Genomic DNA, 22,101 nt, shown 5'->3' with positions numbered 1-22,101 from the left:
GATATCGTCCAGATAAACCACGATGAACTTGTCGAGGTAATCCATGAATATATAGTTCATCAGACGAGAGAAGGTGGCGGGAGCATTCGTTAAGCCGAATGACATGACGGTGTACTCGTATGATCCATACCGAGTCACGAAGGCAGTTTTTGGGATATCCTCTTCACGAACACGGATCTGATGGTAACCTAGCCTCAAATCGAGTTTGGAGAACACTGATGAGCCAGCCAGTTGATCATAAAGATCATTGATCCGAGGAAGAGGATATTTATTCTGAATGGTAGCTTGGTTTATAGGACGGTAGTCTTGGACTAATCGGTTTGTCCCATCCTTTTTCTTAACAAAGAGAGAAGGTGCTCCCCAAGGAGAGCAACTTGGGCGAATGAAACCTTTGACAAGAGATTTGTCGATTTCCTCCTTAAGCTCAATGAGTTCATGGGGCGGCATCTTATAGGGTCGTTTAGCTATAGGGGTGGTGCCGGGTTTCAAGTCGATGATGAACTCGACAGCTCTAGCAGGGGGAATCCCTGGAAGTTCTTCTGGGAAGACGTCTTGGAATTCACGAACGACGGGAATGTTTTCAATGCCCTCGAGTGGTGCAGCGTTCAACGCATTCAAGGCATAAAGTCGTGCCTCGGCATTCTGAACTAGATGAGCTTGGTAAGCAATTATTTCATCAGTAGGGTGTAGCAGATGGACGACCTTAGTGGCGCAAACTATAGAAGCAGTATGTGCTTTCAACCAATCCATTCCTAGAATGAGGTCGATGCTACAGGACTTCAGTACGATGGGAGAGGCAAGGAATTCCAGTCCTTCAATTTCAACGGGAACATCGTGACTAACCATAGAGGTTTGACACTGGCCCACAGGAGTGTGTACCACAATCGCAGTGTTCATCTCTTCGTATTTAATGCCATGCATGAATGCAAACTCAGCTGATATGAATGAATGCGATGCTCCCGTATCAAATAAAACAGATGCTGGTACTGAATTTACGAGGAGTGTACCCATCACGGTAGCAGGCTGGTCTAGAACTTCATTGAGATCAACATGGTTGGCATGAACACGACCATAAGACCTGGCACTGTTGTTGCGAGGCTGGTTGCTTCAACGGCTAGTTGCTGGGAGGGCCAGTTGATTCTGGTTCTGATTGCAATCCCTAGCACGGTGACCTGGCTGACCACACTTGTAGCAGAGACCATTATTGGGAGTGGGAACAGGAGCTTGTGGTGGTGGAGCTGGAAGTCTTGGCTGCCTAGTTGGAGGAGCAGGCAGACGAGGTGCAGCATAGGTCTGCCTCGGGGCAGGTGCATTTGGCTGGTACATACTGTTGGGAATCCATATCTTACGCTTCTGTGAAGACGGGCCCGAAGATGAGCCCGCGTCACGGTTGCGCCTGTGAGAGCCCTGGTATTCCTGCAGACCAGTTTCGACATTGATGGCCTTGTTCACCAGGATGGCGAAATCAGCAAAGTCATGCACTAGAAGCGCGAGCTTGATGTCAGCTTGAAAGCCATCACGGAACTTCTCCTGTCTGCGTGCATCAGTTGCAATGTCTTCTTCAGCATAGCGGGACAAGTCAAGAAACTCCCGTTGATAAGCTTCAACAGTCTTGTTGCCTTGGGTGAGGTTGCGAAACTCGCGCTTCTTACGGTCCATGACTCCCTGAGGAATGAAGCAAGCACGAAAGGCAGCTTGGAAGTCTGGCAAGGTGATGATTGTTCCAGCTGGCAGAGTACGCCTGTGGCTGTCCCACCATTGAGCTACGGGTCCTTTCAGGAAGAAGGAAGCAAAGGTGACATAGCTGGCAGGGGCTACATCAGCAGATTCCATCTCATAGGTGATGTCACGGAGCCAGTCATCAGCATCCAGAGGCTGAGTTGAGCTGCGGTACACGGTTGGGTTGAGGCGCATGAAATCTTGCAGAGTCACTTGGGTTGGCTGCTGGTTCATATTGGGGCGAGGAAACTGAGCCATAATATTCTCCATGAACTGACGATTCAGCTCAAACTGTTGCATCATCCCAGCCATGTACTCAGGCGGTGGTGGGGCGTTGCCACCACGACCACGACCACCTGGTCTAACCATCCTGCTAATATTTAACAGGGGTAGTTCAGCATTGAGAAATTTGCAAAAACAAGAATCATTCATGATGAAACATGCACAACGAAAGCAGCACGATAGATACTACATAGTAGTCGGCATATCTTACAAAAGAGATCATGCATAGAGTTCGTTACACAGTGTTCAGTACATAGGCTAAGACATCATAGGCGGCACACAGGCTCGCGGCGAATGCATCTAACACTAATAAGCAAGTCTACGTCAGTCCCATGCGGTACTGCGGAGGTAGGTGTAGCCCGACAGCTGGTAGTGACGCGAAGGGAAGACCTCCACGCGAGTAGCCTGGGGTCCGCGGATACTCTGGTGCGGAACCCGATACGCAGGTGGCAGGAGAGGACCCAATGCAGAAGAGTAGCCTCCCACATCTGGCCAGCAGACGCCCTGGGGCATCACGGTCCGGGCAGGGTAGATCGCAGAACGCGACAGATCACCAGAGCGGACAGAGGGGTGCAATGGCGTCAGAGCACGATACAGGTGCTGACGGGTGGTGTACAACTCGTGGCGGAGAGCTCAGTTAGCTCTATCCAGCCCATCAGCATGCAGAACCAGGTTCTGATGGTAGAAGGGTTCTCGGGTGACAGTGGAGTAGGCAGCAGTGTAGTATCCCTCCGCACCAACATCGGATGCGATAGCAATGTGCCTGAAGGGGGAGGTGTCCAACTCCTGATGCTCTCCACGAAGACGTGTCAGAGCAGCATAAGCAACATCGTGGACCGCCATATCGATAGTCACTCCAACTCCATGAGCAGTGTGCAGCACGGTAGTGGAGTCATACTCCCGAGAGTAGAGGTGGACGATGGCACGATACTGCTCCTGGTTGAAGTCCTGATACTCCTCATAGACGGTGTACTCAGGGTGCCAGCGATAACCCAGATAGGTCATCATCTCAACCAACACAGCAGGTGATCCTGAGGCACCAATGGCCGTCGTGTGGCGCACGACCTGCCTCGTGGGTTCCATCTGAAAACAAAGATGTTTTCACATGAGTCAAATGACAATGTGGATAATGTTCAAATACTACTCTAAAGAATAACTAGGGCTTATCCAACTTTGGGGTGAACGTGGTCACGGGATCCTAGTGTTAGAGTTAGTAAAATCGTTTAACCCGAGTAGGAGAGAGTTCAGTGTCCCAGAGTAAGGATCGAGGAGTAAAAGAGCCTAATACCACCCAGATGGCGATGTGGGCCCGTAAGGCACACAGCCATGTTAGTAAAAGTTTTTGTAATGTCTAGACTCAACTTCGGCCAAGGAGTGTGGAAGGGGGATTCCTACAGGCAGTCGGCTCTGATACCAACTTGTGACGCCCCCGATTCAATCGTACACTAATCATACATGCAAACGTGTACGATCAAGATCAGGGACTCACGGGAAGATATCACAACACAACTCTACAAATAAAATAAGTCTTACAAGCATCATATTACAAGCCAGGGGCCTCGAGGGCTCGAATACAAGAGCTCGATCATAGACGAGTCAGCGGAAGCAACAATATCTGAGTATAGACATAAGTTAAACAAGTTTGCCTTAAGAAGGCTAGCATAAACTGGGATACAGATCGAAAGAGGCGCAGGCCTCCTGCCTGGGATCCTCCTAACTACTCCTGGTCGTCGTCAGCGGGCAGCACGTAGTAGTAGGCACCTCCGGTGCAGTAGGAGTCGTCATCGACGGTGGCGTCTGGATCCTGGGCTCCAACATCTGGTTGCGACAACCAGGTAGAAGGGATAGAAGGAAAAGAAGGAGAAGCAACCGTGAGTACTCATCCAAAGTACTCGCAAGCAAGGAGCTACACTACATATGCATGGGTATAAGTGTAAAGGCCATATCGGTGGACTGAACTGCAGAATGCCAGAATAAGAGGGGGATAGCTAATCCTGTCGAAGACTACGCTTCTGGCAGCCTCCGTCTTGCAGCATGTAGAAGAGAGTAGACTGAAGTCCTCCAAGTAGCATCGCATAGCATAATCCTAACCGATGATCCTCCCCTCGTCGCCCTGTGAGAGAGCGACCACTGGTTGTATCTGGCACTTTGAAGGGTGTATTTTATTAAGTATCCGGTTCTAGTTGTCATAAGGTCAAGGTACAACTCCAAGTCGTCCTGTTACCGAAGATCACGGCTATTCGAATAGATTAACTTCCCTGCAGGGGTGCACCACATAACCCAACACGCTCGATCCCATTTGGCCGGACACACTTTCCTGGGTCATGCCCGGCCTCGTAAGATCAACACGTCGCAGCCCTACCTAGGCACAACAGAGAGGTCAGCACGCCGGTCTAAATCCTATGGCGCAGGGGTCTGGGCCCATCGCCCTTTGCACACCTGCATGTTGCGAACGCGGCCGGAAGCAGAACTAGCCCCCTTAATACAAGAGCAGGCTTACGGTCCAATCCGGCGCGCGCCACTCAGTCGCTGACGTCACGAAGGCTTCGGCTGATACCACGGCGTCGAGTGCCCATAACTGTCCCCGCGTAGATGGTTAGTGCGTATAGGCCAGTAGCCAGACTCAGATCAAATACCAAGATCTCGTTAAACATGTTAAGTATCCGCGAACACCGACCAAGGCCAGGCCCACCTCTCTCCTAGGTGGTCACAACCTGCCCTGTCGCTTCGCCACAAAGATCCACACAGAGGGCCGTTGGGACAAAGGTCCTTTCAGCCCCCAATCCGTGAATCACTCGCGGGTGCTCCACAAGCCGACCCGACTTTAGTCACCACATGTATCATGTATAAAGTATATAGTTAATACCCGTGATCACCTCCCGAGTGATCACGGCCCGATAATATAGCATGGCAGACGGACAAGAATGTATGGCCACTGATGATAATCTAGCATCCTATATTAAGCATTAGGATTGCAGGTAAAGGTAACAATAGTAGTAGCAAGGACAGGCTATGCATCAGAATAGGATTAACGGAAAGCAGTAACATGCTACACTACTCTAATGCAAGCAGTAGAGAAAAGAGTAGGCGATATCTGGTGATCAAAGGGGGGGCTTGTTGGGGAACGTAGTAATTTCAAAAAATTTCCTACGTACACGCAAGATCATGGTGATGCATAGCAACGAGAGGGGAGAGTGTTGTCTACGTACCCACGCAGACCGACTGCGGAAGCGTTGACGCAACGTAGAGGAAGTAGTCGTACGTCTTCCCGATCCGACCGATCCAAGCACCGTTACTCCGGCACCTCCGAGTTCTTAACACACGTACAGCTCGATGACGATCCCCGGGCTCCGATCCAGCAAAGCATCGGGGAGGAGTTCCGTCAGCACGACGGCGTGGTGACGATCTTGATGTTCTACCGTCGCAGGGCTTCGCCTAAGCACCGCTACAATATGATCGAGGTGGAATATGGTGGCAGGGGGCACCGCACACGGCTAAGGAACGATCTCAAGGATCAACTTGTGTGTTCTAGGGTGCCCCCTTACCTCCGTATATAAAGGAGCCAAGGGGGAGGGGGCGGCCGGCCAAGGAGGGCGCGCCAAGGGAGTCCTACTCCCTCTGGGAGTAGGATTCCCCCCCCCCCCCAATCCTAGTTGGAATAGGATTCCTCGAGGGGCGAAAGAGAGAGAGGGGGCCGGCCACCTCTCCTTGTCCTAATAGGACTAGGGGAGGGGGGAGGCGCGCGGCCCACCTTGGGCTGCCCCTTTCTCCTTTCCACTAAAGCCCACTAAGGCCCATATAGCTCCCGGGGGGTTCCAGTAACCTCCCGGTACTCCGGTAAAATCCCGATTTCACCCGGAACACTTCCGATATCCAAACATAGGCTTCCAATATATCAATCTTTATGTCTCAACCATTTCGAGACTCCTCGTCATGTCCATGATCACATCCGGGACTCCGAACAATCTTCGGTACATCAAAATGCATAAACTCATAATAACTGTCATCGTAACGTTAAGCGTGCGGACCCTACGGTTCGAGAACAATGTAGACATGACCGATACATGTCTCCGGTCAATAACTAATAGCGGGACCTGGATGCCCATATTGGCTCCTACATATTCTACGAAGATCTTTATCGGTCAGACCGCATAACAACATACGTTGTTCCCTTTGTCATCGGTATGTTACTTGCCCGAGATTCGATCGTCGGTATCCAATACCTAGTTCAATCTCGTTACTGGCAAGTCTCTTTACTCGTTCTGTAATACATCATCCCACAACTTACTCATTAGTTGCAATGCTTGCAAGGCTTATGTGATGTGCATTACCGAGGGGGCCCAGAGATACCTCTCCGACAATCGGAGTGACAAATCCTATTCTCGAAATACGCCAACCCAACATCTACCATTGGAGACACCTGTAGAGATCCTTTATAATCACCCAGTTATGTTGTGACATTTGGTAGCACACAAAGTGTTCCTCCGGCAAACGGGAGTTGTATAATCTCATAGTCATAGGAACATGTATAAGTCATGAAGAAAGCAATGGCAACATACTAAACGATCGGGTGCTAAGCTAATGGAATGGGTCATGTCAATCAGATCATTCCACTAATGATGTGACCTCGTTAATCAAATAACAACACTTTGTTCATGGTTAGGAAACATAACCATCTTTGATTAATGATCTAGTCAAGTAGAGGCATACTAGTGACACTAAGTTTGTCTATGTATTCACACATGTATTATGTTTCCGGTTAATACAATTCTAGCATGAATAATAAACATTTATCATGATATAAGGAAATAAATAATAACTTTATTATTGCCTCTAGGGCATATTTCCTTCAGTCTCCCACTTGCACTAGAGTCAATAATCTAGATTACACAGTAATGATTCTAACACCCATGGAGCCTTGGTGCTGATCATGTTTTGCTCGTGGAAGAGGCTTAGTCAACGGGTCTGCAACATTCAGATCCGTATGTATCTTGCAAATCTCTATGTCTCCCACCTGGACTAGATCCCGGATGGAATTGAAGCGTCTCTTGATGTGCTTGGTCCTCTTGTGAAATATGGATTCCTTTGCCAAGGCAATTGCACCAGTATTGTCACAAAAAAAATTCATTGGACCCGATGCACTAGGTATGACACCTAGATCGGATATGAACTCCTTCATCCAGACTCCTTCGTTCGCTGCTTCCGAAGCAGTTATGTACTCCGCTTCACATGTAGATCCTGCTACGACGCTTTGTTTAGAACTGCACCAACTGACAGCTCCACCGTTTAATGTAAACACGTATCCGGTTTGCGATTTAGAATCGTCCGGATCAGTGTCAAAGCTTGCATCAACGTAACCTTTTACGGTGAGCTCTTTGTCACCTCCATATACGAGAAACATATCCTTAGTCCTTTTCAGGTATTTCAGGATGTTCTTGACCGTTGTCCAGTGATCCACTCCTGGATTACTTTGGTACCTCCCTGCCAAACTTATAGCAAGGCACACATCAGGTCTGGTACACAGCATTGCATACATGATAGAGCCTATGGCTGAAGCATAGGGAACATCTTTCATTTTCTCTCTATCTTCTGCAGTGGTCGGGCTTTGAGTCTTACTCAATTTCACACCTTGTAACACAGGCAAGAACCCTTTCTTTGCTTGATCCATTTTGAACTTTTTCAAAACTTTGTCAAGGTATGTGCTTTGTGAAAGTCCAATTAGGCGTCTTGATCTATCTCTATAGATCTTAATGCCTAATATATAAGCAGCTTCATCGAGGTCTTTCATTGAAAAACTCTTATTCAAGTATCCCTTTATGCTATCCAGAAATTCTATATCATTTCCAATCAGTAATATGTCATCTACATATAATATCAGAAATGCTACAGAGCTCCCACTCACTTTCTTGTAAATACAGGCTTCTCCAAAAGTCTGTATAAAACCAAATGCTTTGATCACACTATCAAAACGTTTATTCCAACTCCGAGAGGCTTGCACCAGTCCATAAATGGATCGCTGGAGCTTGCATACTTTGTTAGCTCCCTTTGGATCGACAAAACCTTTTGGTTGCATCATATACAACTCTTCTTCCAGAAATCCATTCAGGAATGCGATTTTGACATCCATCTGCCAAATTTCATAATCATAAAATGCGGCAATTGCTAACATGATTCGGACAGACTTAAGCATCGCTACGGGTGAGAAGGTCTCATCGTAGTCAATCCCTTGAACTTGTCGAAAACTTTTTGCGACAAGTCGAGCTTTATAGATAGTAATATTACCGTCAGCGTCAGTCTTCTTCTTGAAGATCCATTTATTCTCAATTGCTTTTCGATCATCGGGCAAGTCAACCAAAGTCCATACTTTGTTCTCATACATGGATCCCATCTCAGATTTCACAGCTTCAAGCCATTTTGCGGAATCTGGGCTCACCATCGCTTCTTCATAGTTCGTAGGTTCATCATGATCTAGTAGCATGACTTCCAGAACAGGATTACCATACCACTCTGGTGCGGATCTCACTCTGGTTGATCTACGAGGTTCAGTAGTATCTTGATCTAAAGTTTCATGATCATCATCATTAGCTTCCTCACTAACTGGTGTAGGTGTCACTGAAACAGTTTTCTGTGATGTACTACTTTCCAATAAGGGAGCAGGTACAGTTACCTCGTCAAGTTCTACTTTCCTCCCACTCACTTCTTTCAAGGGAAACTCCTTCTCTAGAAAGGATCCATTCTTAGCAACGAATGTCTTGCCTTCGGATCTGTGATAGAAGGTGTACCCAACAGTCTCCTTTGGGTATCCTATGAAGACACATTTCTCCGATTTGGGTTCAAGCTTATCAGGTTGAAGCTTTTTCACATAAGCATCGCAGCCCCAAACTTTAAGAAACGACAACTTTGGTTTCTTGCCAAACCATAGTTCATAAGGTGTCGTCTCAACGGATTTTGATGGTGCCCTATTTAACGTGAATGCGGCCGTCTCTAGAGCATAACCCCAAAATGATAGCGGTAAATCTGTAAGAGACATCATAGATTGCACCATATCTAATAAAGTACGATTACGACGTTCGGACACACCATTACGCTGTGGTGTTCCGGGTGGCGTGAGTTGCGAAACTATTCCACAATTTTTCAAATGTACACCAAACTCGTAACTCAAATATTCTCCTCCACGATCAGATCGTAGAAACTTTATTTTCTTGTTACGATGATTTTCAACTTCACTCTAAAATTCTTTGAACTTTTCAAATGTTTCAGACTTATGTTTCATTAAGTAGATATACCCATATCTGCTTAAATCATCTGTGAAGGTGAGAAAATAACGATATCCACCACGAGCCTCAATATTTATCGGACCACATACATCTGTATGTATGATTTCCAACAAATCTGTTGCTCTCTCCATAGTACCGGAGGACAGTGTTTTAGTCATCTTGCCCATGAGGCACGGTTCGCAAGTACCAAGTGATTCATAATCAAGTGGTTCTAAAAGCCCATCAGTATGGAGTTTCTTCATGCGTTTTACACCGATATGACCTAAATGGCAGTGCCACAAATAAGTTGCACTATCATTATCAACTCTGCATCTTTTGGCTTCAACATTATAAATATGTGTATCACTACTATCGAGATTCATCAAAAATAGACCACTCTTTAAAGGTGCATGACCATAAAAGATATTACTCATATAAATAGAACAACCATTATTCTCTGATTTAAATGAATAACCGTCTCGCATCAAACAAGATCCAGATATAATGTTCATGCTCAACGCAGGCACCAAATAACAATTATTTAGGTCTAATACTAATCCCGAAGGTAGATGTAGAGGTAGCGTGCCGACCGCGATCACATCGACTTTGGAACCATTTCCCACGCGCATCGTCACCTCGTCCTTTGCCAATGTTCGCTTAATCCGTAGTCCCTGTTTCGAGTTGCAAATATTAGCAACAGAACCAGTATCAAATACCCAGGTGCTACTGCGAGCTCTAGTAAGGTACACATCAATAACATGTATATCACATATACCTTTGTTCACCTTGCCATCCTTCTTATCCGCCAAATACGTGGGGCAGTTCCGCTTCCAGTGACCAGTCTGCTTGCAGTAGAAGCACTCAGTTTCAGGCTTAGGACCAGACTTGGGTTTCTTCTCCTGAGCAGCAACTTGCTTGCCGTTCTTCTTGAAGTTCCCCTTCTTCTTCCATTTGCCCTTTTTCTTGAAACTAGTGGTCTTGTTAACCATCAACACTTGATGCTCCTTCTTGATTTCTACCTCCGCGGCTTTCAGCATTGCGAAGAGCTCGGGAATAGTCTTATTCATCCCTTGCATATTATAGTTCATCACGAAGCTCTTGTAGCTTGGTGGCAGTGATTGGAGAATTCTGTCAATGACGCAATCATCTGGAAGATTAACTCCCATCTGAATCAAGTGATTATTATACCCAGACATTTTGAGTATATGCTCACTGACAGAACTGTTCTCCTCCATCTTGCAGCTATAGAACTTATTGGAGACTTCATATCTCTCAATCCGGGCATTTGCTTGAAATATTAGCTTCAACTCCTGGAACATCTCATATGCTCCATGACATTCAAAACGTCGTTGAAGTCCCGATTCTAAGCCGTAAAGCATGGCACACTGAACTATCGAGTAGTCATCAGCTTTGCTCTGCCAGACGTTCATAACATCTGGTGTTGCTCCAGCAGCAGGCCTGGCACCTAGCGGTGCTTCCAGGACGTAATTCTTCTGAGCAGCAATGAGGATAATCCTCAAGTTACGGACCCAGTCCGTGTAATTGATACCATCATCTTTCAACTTTGCTTTCTCAAGGAACGCATTAAAATTCAACGGAACAACAGCACGAGCCATCTATCTACAATCAACATAAACAAGCAAGATACTATCAGGTACTAAGTTCATGATAAGTTTAAGTTCAATTAATCAAATTACTTAAGAACTCCCACTTAGATAGACATCCCTCTAATCCTCTAAGTGATCACGTGATCCAAATCAACTAAACCATAACCGATCATCACGTGAGATGGAGTAGTTTTGAAAGGTGAACATCGTTATGTTGATCATATCTACTATATGATTCACGCTCGACCTTTCGGTCTCCGTGTTCCGAGGCCATATCTGCATATGCTAGGCTCGTCAAGTTTAACCTGAGTATTCTGCGTGTCCAAAAACTGGCTTGCACCCGTTGTAGATGGACGTAGAGCTTATCACACCCGATCATCACGTGGTGTCTGGGCACGACGAACTTTGGCAACGGTGCATACTCAGGGAGAACACTTCTTGATAATTTAGTGAGAGATCATCTTATAATGCTACCGTCAATCAAAGCAAGATAAGATGCATAAAAGATAAACATCACATGCAAGCAATATAAGTGATATGATATGGCCATCATCATCTTGTGCATGTGATCTCCATCTCCGAAGCACCGTCATGATCACCATCATCACCGGCGCGACACCTTGATCTCCATCGTAGCATCGTTGTCGTCTCGCCAATCTTATGCTTCCACGACTGTCGCTACCGCTTAGTGATAAAGTAAAGCATTACATCGCGATTGCATTGCATACAATAAAGTGACAACCATATGGCTCCTGCCAGTTGCCGATAACTCGGTTACAAAACATGATCATCTCATACAATAAAATTCATCATCATGCCTTGACCATATCACATCACAACATGCCCTGCAAAAACAAGTTAGACGTCCTCTACTTTGTTGTTGCAAGTTTTACGTGGCTGCTACGGGCTTAAGCAAGAACCAATCTCACCTACGCATCAAAACCACAACGATAGTTTGCCAATTTGACTCCGTTTTAACCTTCGCAAGGACCGGGCGTAGCCATACTCGGTTCAACTAAAGTTGGAGAGACAGTCGCCCGCAAGCCACCTATGTGCAAAGCACGTCGGGGGAACCGGTCTCGCGTAAGCGTACGCGTAATGTTGGTCCGGGTCGTCTCGTCCAACAATACCGCTAAACCAAAGTATGACATGCTGGTAGGTAGTATGACTTATATCGCCCACAACTCACTTGTGTTCTACTCGTGCATATAACATCAACATATAAAACCTAGGCTCGGATGCCACTGTTGGGGAACGTAGTAATTTCAAAAAATTTCCTACGTACACGCAAGATCATGGTGATGCATAGCAACGAGAGGGGAGAGTGTTGTCTACGTACCCACGCAGACCGACTACGGAAGCATTGACGCAACGTAGAGGAAGTAGTCGTACGTCTTCCCGATCTGACCGATCCAAGCACCGTTACTCCGGCACCTCCGAGTTCTTAACACACGTACAGCTCGATGACGATCCCCGGGCTCCGATCCAGCAAAGCATTGGGGAGGAGTTCCATCAGCACGACGGCGTGGTGACGATCTTGATGTTCTACCGTCGCAGGGCTTCGCCTAAGCACCGCTACAATATGATCGAGGTGGAATATGGTGGCAGGGGGCACCGCACACGGCTAAGGAACGATCTCAAGGATCAACTTGTGTGTTCTAGGGTGCCCCCTTGCCTCCGTATATAAAGGAGCCAAGGGGGAGGGGCGGCCGGCCAAGGAGGGCGCGCCAAGGGAGTCCTACTCCCTCTGGGAGTAGGATTCCCCCCCCAATCCTAGTTGGAATAGGATTCCTCGAGGGGGGAAAGAGAGAGAGGGGGCCAGCCACCTCTCCTTGTCCTAATAGGACTAGGGGAGGGGGGAGGCGCGCGTCCCACCTTGGGCTGCCCCTTTCTCCTTTCCACTAAAGCCCACTAAGGCCCATATAGCTCCCGGGGGGTTCCGGTAACCTCCCGGTACTCCCGTAATATCCCGATTTCACCCGGAACACTTCCGATATCCAAACATAGGCTTCCAATATATCAATCTTTATGTCTCGACCATTTCGAGACTCCTCGTCATGTCCATGATCACATCCGGGACTCCGAACAATCTTCGGTACATCAAAATGCATAAACTCATAATAACTGTCATCATAACGTTAAGCGTGCGGACCCTACGGTTCGAGAACAATGTAGACATGACCGAGACACGTCTCCGGTCAATAACCAATAGAGGGACCTGGATGCCCATATTGGCTCCTACATATTCTACGAAGATCTTTATCGGTCAGACCGCATAACAACATACGTTGTTCCCTTTGTCATCGGTATGTTACTTGCCCGAGATTCGATCGTCGGTATCCAATACCTAGTTCAATCTCGTTACTGGCAAGTCTCTTTACTCATTCCGTAATACATCATCCCGCAACTAACTCATTAGTTGCAATGCTTGCAAGGCTTATGTGATGTGCATTACCGAGAGGGCCCAGAGATACCTCTCCGACAATCGGAGTGACAAATCCTATTCTCGAAATACGCCAACCCAACATCTACCATTGGAGACACCTGTAGAGCTCCTTTATAATCACCCAGTTACGTTGTGACGTTTGGTAGCACACAAAGTGTTCCTCCGGCAAACGGGAGTTGCATAATCTCATAGTCATAGGAACATGTATAAGTCATGAAGAAAGCAATAGCAACATACTAAACGATCGGGTGCTAAGCTAATGGAATGGGTCATGTCAATCAGATCATTCCACTAATGATGTGACCTCGTTAATCAAATAACAACACTTTGTTCATGGTTAGGAAACATAACCATCTTTGATTAATGAGCTAGTCAAGTAGAGGCATACTAGTGACACTAAGTTTGCCTATGTATTCACACATGTATTATGTTTCCGGTTAATACAATTCTAGCATGAATAATAAACATTTATCATGATATAAGGAAATAAATAATAAATTTATTATTGCCTCTAGGGCATATTTCCTTCAGGGCTTGCCTGGTTGCTCTGGCAAGAGAGACGGGTCGTCAACACTGTAGTCGTACTGGGTAGCAGCGGCGTCGGTCTCGGTGTCTAGCGAGAGAAGAGGGGGAAGAAACAATAAATATAATGCAAACAGCTGCATAATGATGCATGACATGACAAAACGTGATGCTAGGTGTGCCCTAATGCGGTACGAGGTGGTACCGGTGAAGGGGGAAAACATCCGGAAAGTATTCCCGGTGTTTCGCGTTTTCGGACAAATGAGCCAGAGGGGGAAAGTTGCATGTTCTCTATGCTAGGGATGCGTGGCGGACGAACGGGCTGCGCATCCGGATTCGTCTCGTCGTTCTGAGCAACTTTCATGTTGAAAATAATTTAATCCGAGTTACGGATTAAAAGATATGATTTTCTAAAGATTTTACTAATTTCTGGAATTTAATTAATTATTTAATTTAATTCAAAATTTGGATTTATGACATCAGCATGATGTCATGCTGACGTCACCTGTCAACAGGAGTTGACTGGGTCAACTGATGCGTGGGTCCAGTGGGACCCACCTGTCATACTCTGTTAGGTTAAATAGGGTTTAGTTATCTGCTTAGGCTAATCTAATCAGGATTAATTAGTTTAATTAATTCTTTAATTAATTAATTAGGTTAATTAATTAATTAAGATTAATTAGGTTAATTAATTAATAATTTTATTTACTTATTTTTTTTTAAATCCGTTCTGGGGGGTGGGGGCCCCCTTCGTCATAGACACAGAGGGGGTTTGGGGCCCAGCTGTCAAAAGGCCCCTGTGGCCTTAGCGGGCACGGGCATGGGGCGCAGCCCGAGCGGGCGGGCAAGCCCGGCAGGGCGCCGGAGCAGGGAGAGGCCGGTGGCCACGGCGAGCTAGGCAGGGCGCGGGGAGCAGGGGCATGCGGTGGGGCGCACCCAGGCGGGCGCTGCCAGGCGGCGGCGCGCAAGCACAGCAAGCAGCCGCAGGAGCAGCGCGCGAGGCTGCAGGCGAGGCTGGGGAGCGGTGCGGGCACCGGCGGGACGCAGGGGGCCGGCGATAGTGAGAGGAGCCGGAGCAGGGGGGGTCCACGGGCGCGGGCGCGGTCAGGGGGGCGCGTGCGGGCGTGGATGGGTACCGATGCGGCGCGGGAGCGCAGAGGCGGCCGCGGCGTGCACGGGGAGGTGCCGCGGTGCGGGCAACGGAGAAGCAACGGCAGGATCCGCCGGGCGCGGCCGGCAGCGCGCGACGGCAAGCAGCGTGGCCACGGCGGCTGGTACGAGCGGCGAGGCAAGGCTGTGGCCGGAGCGGGGCGTGAGGCACGGGAGAGAGGGGGGTGGAGGCCGAGCCTCACCGTAGATGTAGGGAGCGTGGCAGTGGGGCACGGGGAGGAGGTTGGAGACGATGCGCCGAAGAGGAGGCAGTCCAGTGGGGGAGCTCCGGGCGGCGGCGATGGCGGGGTTCGATCCGGGCGGCGGCGACGGGGACGGGATCGAGCCCTCCCGATCCAGATCCAGCGAGAGAGGGGGAGGGGAACGAGAGGGAGTCATGGGGCGAGTGGGGCGACGGGGGAAACGACTAGGGTTTCAGGGGGTTATGGAGAGAGTAGGGGGGCCGGCCGGCTGGGCCTGGGGGGTTGGCCCAGTGGGGCTGTGGCCTGCTAGGCCGGAGCCCAGTGGGGGGAGTTCTTTTTTTTCTATTTGTTTTCTGTTTTGTATTTTCTTTTCTTTTACTTATTTACTTTTTTGTTTTATTTCATTTAAAATATTTATGCATTTTATAAAACTGTATCTTCTACACCATAATTATCTATGTAATATTTAGTACAAACCAAACATTTTAGTTTAAATTTTGAAACTTTTATTGTCGATTTTAATTTTAGTTTAAACTTGACGCGGTTTCGAATTATCTCGAGATTAGTAACAGTAATCGCAGATGACATGGCATCATTAGGAGAGTTTTACTGTAGCTTGATTACCCGAGCGTTACAGCTAGTCACCGTGAAGTGTAAATGGGCCAACTGTTTGTGGATGCCGTGTCTATATGTGGCCCAAATTTCAACTATATCTAATGGGCCCATCCAACGAACGGCCTCTCCCTTTATCCATTTTTTCAGCGACGAGATTCAGTGTAGCCAACCACGAGAAGTGTGCGTAGGTATAAAAATATTTTTGCACCGAAACAAGGTATGGCGGCTGCCAGACCTTGCCCACTGGGGTCCACCACCAGTGACAGCAAGTGTTGGTCACGACTGAAACTGCATGTCTTCAACGCGACAACAACTCTATGATGCTTTGTCGGGGAAGAGGGCAGTTGCAAACTCGTGTCTAGTGATGTTTTATGGGAGAGGGGTGATTTCTTTGTATTTTTTTGCGTTTTTATTCCTTTGTTTTATATAATAGTTTTTGAAAATAATACGAAATGATTTGTTAAATTAAAAAATATTAATAAAATTAAAGCAAGCAAGAGGACAAAAGAGAACAGAAGGAACGACACATCACGAGCAATACGAACGAGCCAAAACAATGGGCTGATTCCAGGCCCATGTAGCGATCCTCGTGTAGCTACGCACGTAAAAATAATCCTACGTTCAAGTTCCAGCCAAAAAAAAATTATACGATGACATCAGCCGACTTAGACTTCGCGAAGTCTAAGTCGACTGAGACCTAGACAAACCCAAAAAGAAAAGGGCCGACTGCCCGCTGCCAAAGAAAAAAATGAAGAGATGTGTCCGACTGCCTGAGAGTCGGTTGGAATAAAAGAAAAAATGAAAGAAATGTGCGTCCGACTGCCAGATGTGCGTCCGACCGCTGGCTGCCTGGCCGGTTGCAAAAATCCCGACTGCTGTGTCGGAGTCCGCCTGCCCAGCCAGCTGAAGAAGAAAAAGAAGACGACAAGGTAGTTGCCGGAAGATCCGGCCCGACTGCTCAGCAGTCGGCCCGAATCCCGGGAGCTACACCCAGCGGGTGCGCTGACGCGCCCCCGCGAAGAAGAAGACAAGGTAGTTGTCGGAAGATCCGGCCCGACTGTTCAGCAGTCGGCCCGAATCTCGGGGGCTACACTCAGTGGGTGCGCTAGCGCGCCCCCATGGAAAATTGCAGACAAGAGAAGAGATTTGTCCGGCTCCCAGCAGCCGGTAGAAGAGAAAAATGAAGGAAATGGGCGCTGCAAGACGCCTTGCCGTCTGGCCGGTCGAGCCTAACCGGCCGGGACCCTCCTTCGAACACCCTGAGGCTCGAAGGCTGCACCCAGCAGGTGCACTGGCGCGCTTCGCGAGCGCCGAGTCACGCCGGCTGTCTCTGGCAAACTCTGCCTCGCCTACACGAAAATCAATGTGAGCTCTTCACCCGCATATTTTTGCACCGCAAACACGGATAACCCCGAGCCATGCTCGGGGGCTGTCTCCGCATTTTATTACAGTTGCATCATTGTTCACCCCGGCGCTAACCAGAGTTGGCCCGGGGGCTGGCCGCTTGGCCTGAGACGTTAGTTCCCGCAGACGGCTTAGTAGCGTGCGCGGTACCAAAAGCCCACTCTTAATCACAGACCGCAGAGCGGCTGTTCGACTAGCAAGAGTGATCGCTGGAGGCCACCCACGCGAAAAACGTCCGGGAAGAAAAACGGTTCGGGCGACCCAGCCATTTCCTTTACAAGTATCTACTCGGTTGAATCTGCTCCCAGACTCTGAGTACTGTACACTCCACTTCACGGCTCACTCTCAGGCACAGACCGCAGAGCGGCTGTCCGGCAAGCAAGAGCACAAGCCAAAAAGCGGAGGGAACACGAAAAAGATTAAGGGGGCTCGGACGAAACCGAGTCGGCACCCTCCGCATAAAACTTGCAATGCTAAAAGCAAACATTTGATATATCTGCGTGGACTAACTTTGTCTTTTCATGATCATTTCCATGAACACTTGCCAAAAAAACCTCTGCCCAACTTTGCCAAGTTGCCCGGAGGTTTGGGGGCTACTGTCAGAGTAATTGGACACGGATACTCCGAAGACGGCGAGACAATAAATCAAGACATCGGGGCTAGCAAAGCCCCTCAGTCTGACTGCCCGGCCGCTCCTGTCGGCTCCCCGTCCGACTGCTCTGCCCGGCCGGCTGCCGACTACGCCAACCAGCCGGCTGCCGACTGCAGCCCGACCCGACATCAACAAGACCCCGACGGGACGGCCATACCACGGACGAGACAGCTGTACCGTGACGCCATCATCTACAGTGTACCTGTCCCCTTGGCACTATTCTATAAAGTGCCCACGGGACAAGCATGACATACACCATGCCTCATACATGGCTTGGCTTGTAAGCTACCCAAGGTAGCTTACAGCCAACGCCATGTCCCATGCCCACTACACACTATATATAGCTAGCCATCCATCCTCACACAGGTATGAGCACACACTTATTCGGCCACTAGAGCATGCTTGCTCATCCCGGCCACAGATACATACATGAGGCTAGTAGCATATAGCACTCATCTAGATACAGCCCCAGGAGCACTCTGTACTACAGATATTCCACATATACTCAGACATGCAGGAGTAGGGGTGTTATCTCTCCGGAGAGCCCCGAACCTAGGTAAACTAGCGCGTGCTACTCGCATACCCGTCCCTGGATATTCCGGCAGCAGTCTTGCCCTCACACGAAGCCACCTTGTGGCATATGTCGTCTTGCACCCCCCCTCCCCGGTGAGAATACCATGACAAAATTATAGTACTTGCATCTGCATGCAGACTTATAATCTTATTTACTTCTGTCATTTTGCTTCTTAGAATAAAATATAACCGGCTCCAATATTTTTAAATCACTTCAATCTTCGTTCGAAAATAGAGGAAATTACAGTGCTTGCATTTGCATGCAGACTTATATATTTTTCTTTACAAAGGGAGTATGATGCAAGCTAGCAGCAGCACACACACATACCACCGTCCAGTGGCGGAGCTTGTCCAAAATAGCTGGGCAGGCCGGCTGATAGAAACAGCTATTGGGCTTGTGTTATGTGGCCCAAAAATAGATATAACGTGAAGAAAATCTCATAAGTTGGGCGGGCCGGGGCCCTTTGGGCCTTGCTATAGCTCCGCCACTGCCACTGTCTATCAAAGGTTTTCGAACAAATTATTGGGCTCACTTCGATTTTAGACCCAATCCTTATGCATTAGCTCTGCAACTGTGTCCACCTAGTGGCCGAAGATGTAATTGGTGTGGATGTCACTTACTAGTACGTACTACAATATAGACAACACATACAATACTTTGTTTATAGACGGTCTAACTTCAGCAACCCCCCTTCCCCCGTTCATTTGGTGCTTCCTTCTTTGCTTGATTCCCATCTCCTTAATATTCTCTGATCCATTTGAATGAGGAGGCCCAGGCGGCCATTGCTAGGGCCAAGGAGGCCGCTGCTAGGAAAAAGGCGGCCTCGGATGTTGGTGAGGTTGGTGGGTCGGGGGAGGGTGGTGGCCCTCCTCCCACAACATCAAAAAAGGGGCGGCCTTCTAGATCTAAATCCTGCGTGGCCCGAGCAGGTCGAGTCCGCATCAAAAACCTTTCTTTTAAATGAAAGCTGTGTTCGGGAACATCCGGGGTTTCGGTGCTAGGGGGCGTCGTGACCAAATGCGGGATTTGGTGCATAATGATAATATCGATATTGTGTGCCTTGTTGAAACATTCAAAGCCTCCTTTTCTCATTCGGAGTTATCTACGGTTGCTGGTGCGGATCGGTTTGTGTGTCGCTGTCTCCTGGCGTCCAGGCATTCTGGTGGCATTCTTATTGGGGCGAAGGTGGATTTTTTTCGACTTTGTTGCTTTTGATCGTGGGGTCTTTTGGGCTAGTATGGTGGTGTTTCACGAGAATCTGAATATGCTTTGGGAGAGTATGGTGGTTTACGGTCCGGCCAATCATGCATTGACCCCATTGTTTCTAGATGAACTCACCACTAAGATTGATTCTTGTAACATTCCGCTGGTCATTAGGGGCGATTTCAACCTTCTTAGGTTCCCTGCTGAGAAGAGTAATTCTAAATTTTCGTGTCCGCTAGGTGATGCATTTAACGATTTTATTGCGGATTGTGCCCTCCATGAACTACCTAGGACTGGGACGCGTTTTACTTGGTCTAACCATCAGGCTTTTCCGATCTGCTTGGTGTTAGACTATGTTTTCTCCTCCTCACCTGGGATTTGATTTTCCCTCGAGCTTCTCTCTCTGCCTTACCCCATGTTGGTTCGGATCACTCCCCTCTCATCTTGGATCTTGGAGTCTCTGGCTATAGTTTCCATATTTCAGTTTGATGCTTCTTGGCTTCTGGTCGATGGTTTTTACGATATGGTTGCAGAGAAGATCTCTTCCCTCTTACATTCTAGAGTCCGTTCTTTTGGCCCTATGGATGATTGGCATTTTTGCTCGTATCAACTTCGTAAATTTTGGAAGGTTGGTGCCGTAACCACGCGGCCGAGGCTCTTAAAAGTAAGCGCGAACTGTTGGGGCAGGTGTCAGCGCTGGATGCGGAGGCTGACTCTTCCGGGCTCTCGACTGTTGGTTGGCAGCGTATGTATGACCTTGAGTCCAACCTTTTGAAGCTTCACCGACAGGCTGAGGTTTACTGGAAGCAGCGTGGCACAATTAACTAGACCCTGAAAGGGGATTTGCTCACTACTTATTTTTTTGCTATTGCTAATGGTCGGCGCCGTAAGTGCTCGATTAACAGTCTGGTAATTGATGGGATCCGGGTTGATGATTCCCGCCTTATTTTGGAGCGCGTGCATAATTTCTTTGTTCGATTGTTAGCTGCTAGGCCAGCTTCCGGTTTGTTATATTACCCAATCTCTGGGATGAGCAGAGACGGGTCTCGGAGGAGGAAAACCTGGCGCTTTTGATCCCTCTTTCTGTGGATGAGATCGAATTGGTTATTAATTATGCTAACATGAATTCGGCCTCGGGCCCCGATGGCTTTTCTATCCCTTTCTTTCATCGTTTCTGGTCGGTGTTGCGTCCTTTGGTTTGTGATGTCATCCAAGGTTTCTGTTGAGGGATTGTCGACATTTCTCGTCTTAACTACGCTATTTTATCTTTTATTCCCAAAGTAAAGGGCGTTGATTCTATCTCCCAATTCCGCCCTATTGCTCTGATTAATAATTTTGCCAAGTTGCCCTCTAAAGGGTTGGCGACAAGGCTGTCGCATGTTTCCCATCGTACCATTAGTCCTACCCAGATCACTTTTATCACAGGGAGGTATATTTTGGATGGTATTCTATGCTTACACGAAATCGTTCATGACCTCAGGAGGAGAGGCTCTCGCGCTATTATACTCAAACTTGATTTCGAGAAGGCATATGATTCTATTAGTTGGGATTTTCCCCGTCGGGTTCTGCATGCCAAAGGGTTTGATGTTGGTTATCTAAGGGTACACATGCGGGTTTTGACAAGCATAGGGGTGCCTTTTTTGGAACTCTTCGGGTAACAAACACAAATACAGGTTTGTCAAATGGAAGATCATTTGTAGACCTAAAAGCCTTGGGGGCTTGGGATTTTGAATACTTTTGTTATGAACAAATGCCTCATCGTTAAATGGTGGTGGAGGATAATGACAGCTTCCCCTGGCACTCTTTGGTTTGATCTTTTGAAAGCTAAATACTCCCCTTCTGGTAGCCCCATGTTTCCTTCTGCGTCTCGTGGGTCCCAGTTTTGGAGAGACTGGATCAGAGTTAGGGACGTGTTTCGTGATCACATCAAGTTTGTTGTGAGGAACGGTGCTTCGACTCACTTCTAGTTGGACTAGTGGTCTAGGGATGCTCCTTTAGCTTCTTCTTTTCTGGTTTTGTTTTCCTATTGTTCCAATCCTGAGATCTCAATTTCTGAGCTCTCTCATAATAACTGGGATCTGGGTCTCTGAAGATCTCTTTCTCCTGTAGAGTTAGAGGACAGGCAGCAGGTTGCTGCCTTGTTCCCTTCCCTCTCGGAGGAGGAGTATTCGGTGGTCTGGCCCCATGTGGCCTCTGGGAGATTTTTGATCAAGTCTCTTTATGCCAGGATTATTGTCAGCTCCCCCACATCTAAGTTCAAGCATATTTGGGCGGCCAGGAACCCCCCCTAAGATTAAGATTTTTCTATGGCAGGCCTTTAGAGGTCGATTACCTTCGGCGGACCAGATCCACAAGAGGAATGGCCCTGATTCAGCTTTTTGTTCTCTATGCTCTACTCTAGAAAACACCAATCATATCTTCTTTGGTTGTCCGTTGGCCAAACTGGTCCGAGGTTGTGTTCGTTCTTGG

The sequence above is a fragment of the Triticum urartu genome, chromosome 4A (genome assembly GCF_056163025.1).
Source record: "Triticum urartu cultivar PI428250 chromosome 4A, HENAU_Tu73, whole genome shotgun sequence".
Classification (NCBI taxonomy): Eukaryota; Viridiplantae; Streptophyta; class Magnoliopsida; order Poales; family Poaceae; genus Triticum; species Triticum urartu.
Note: the sequence above shows the minus strand (reverse complement) of the source record.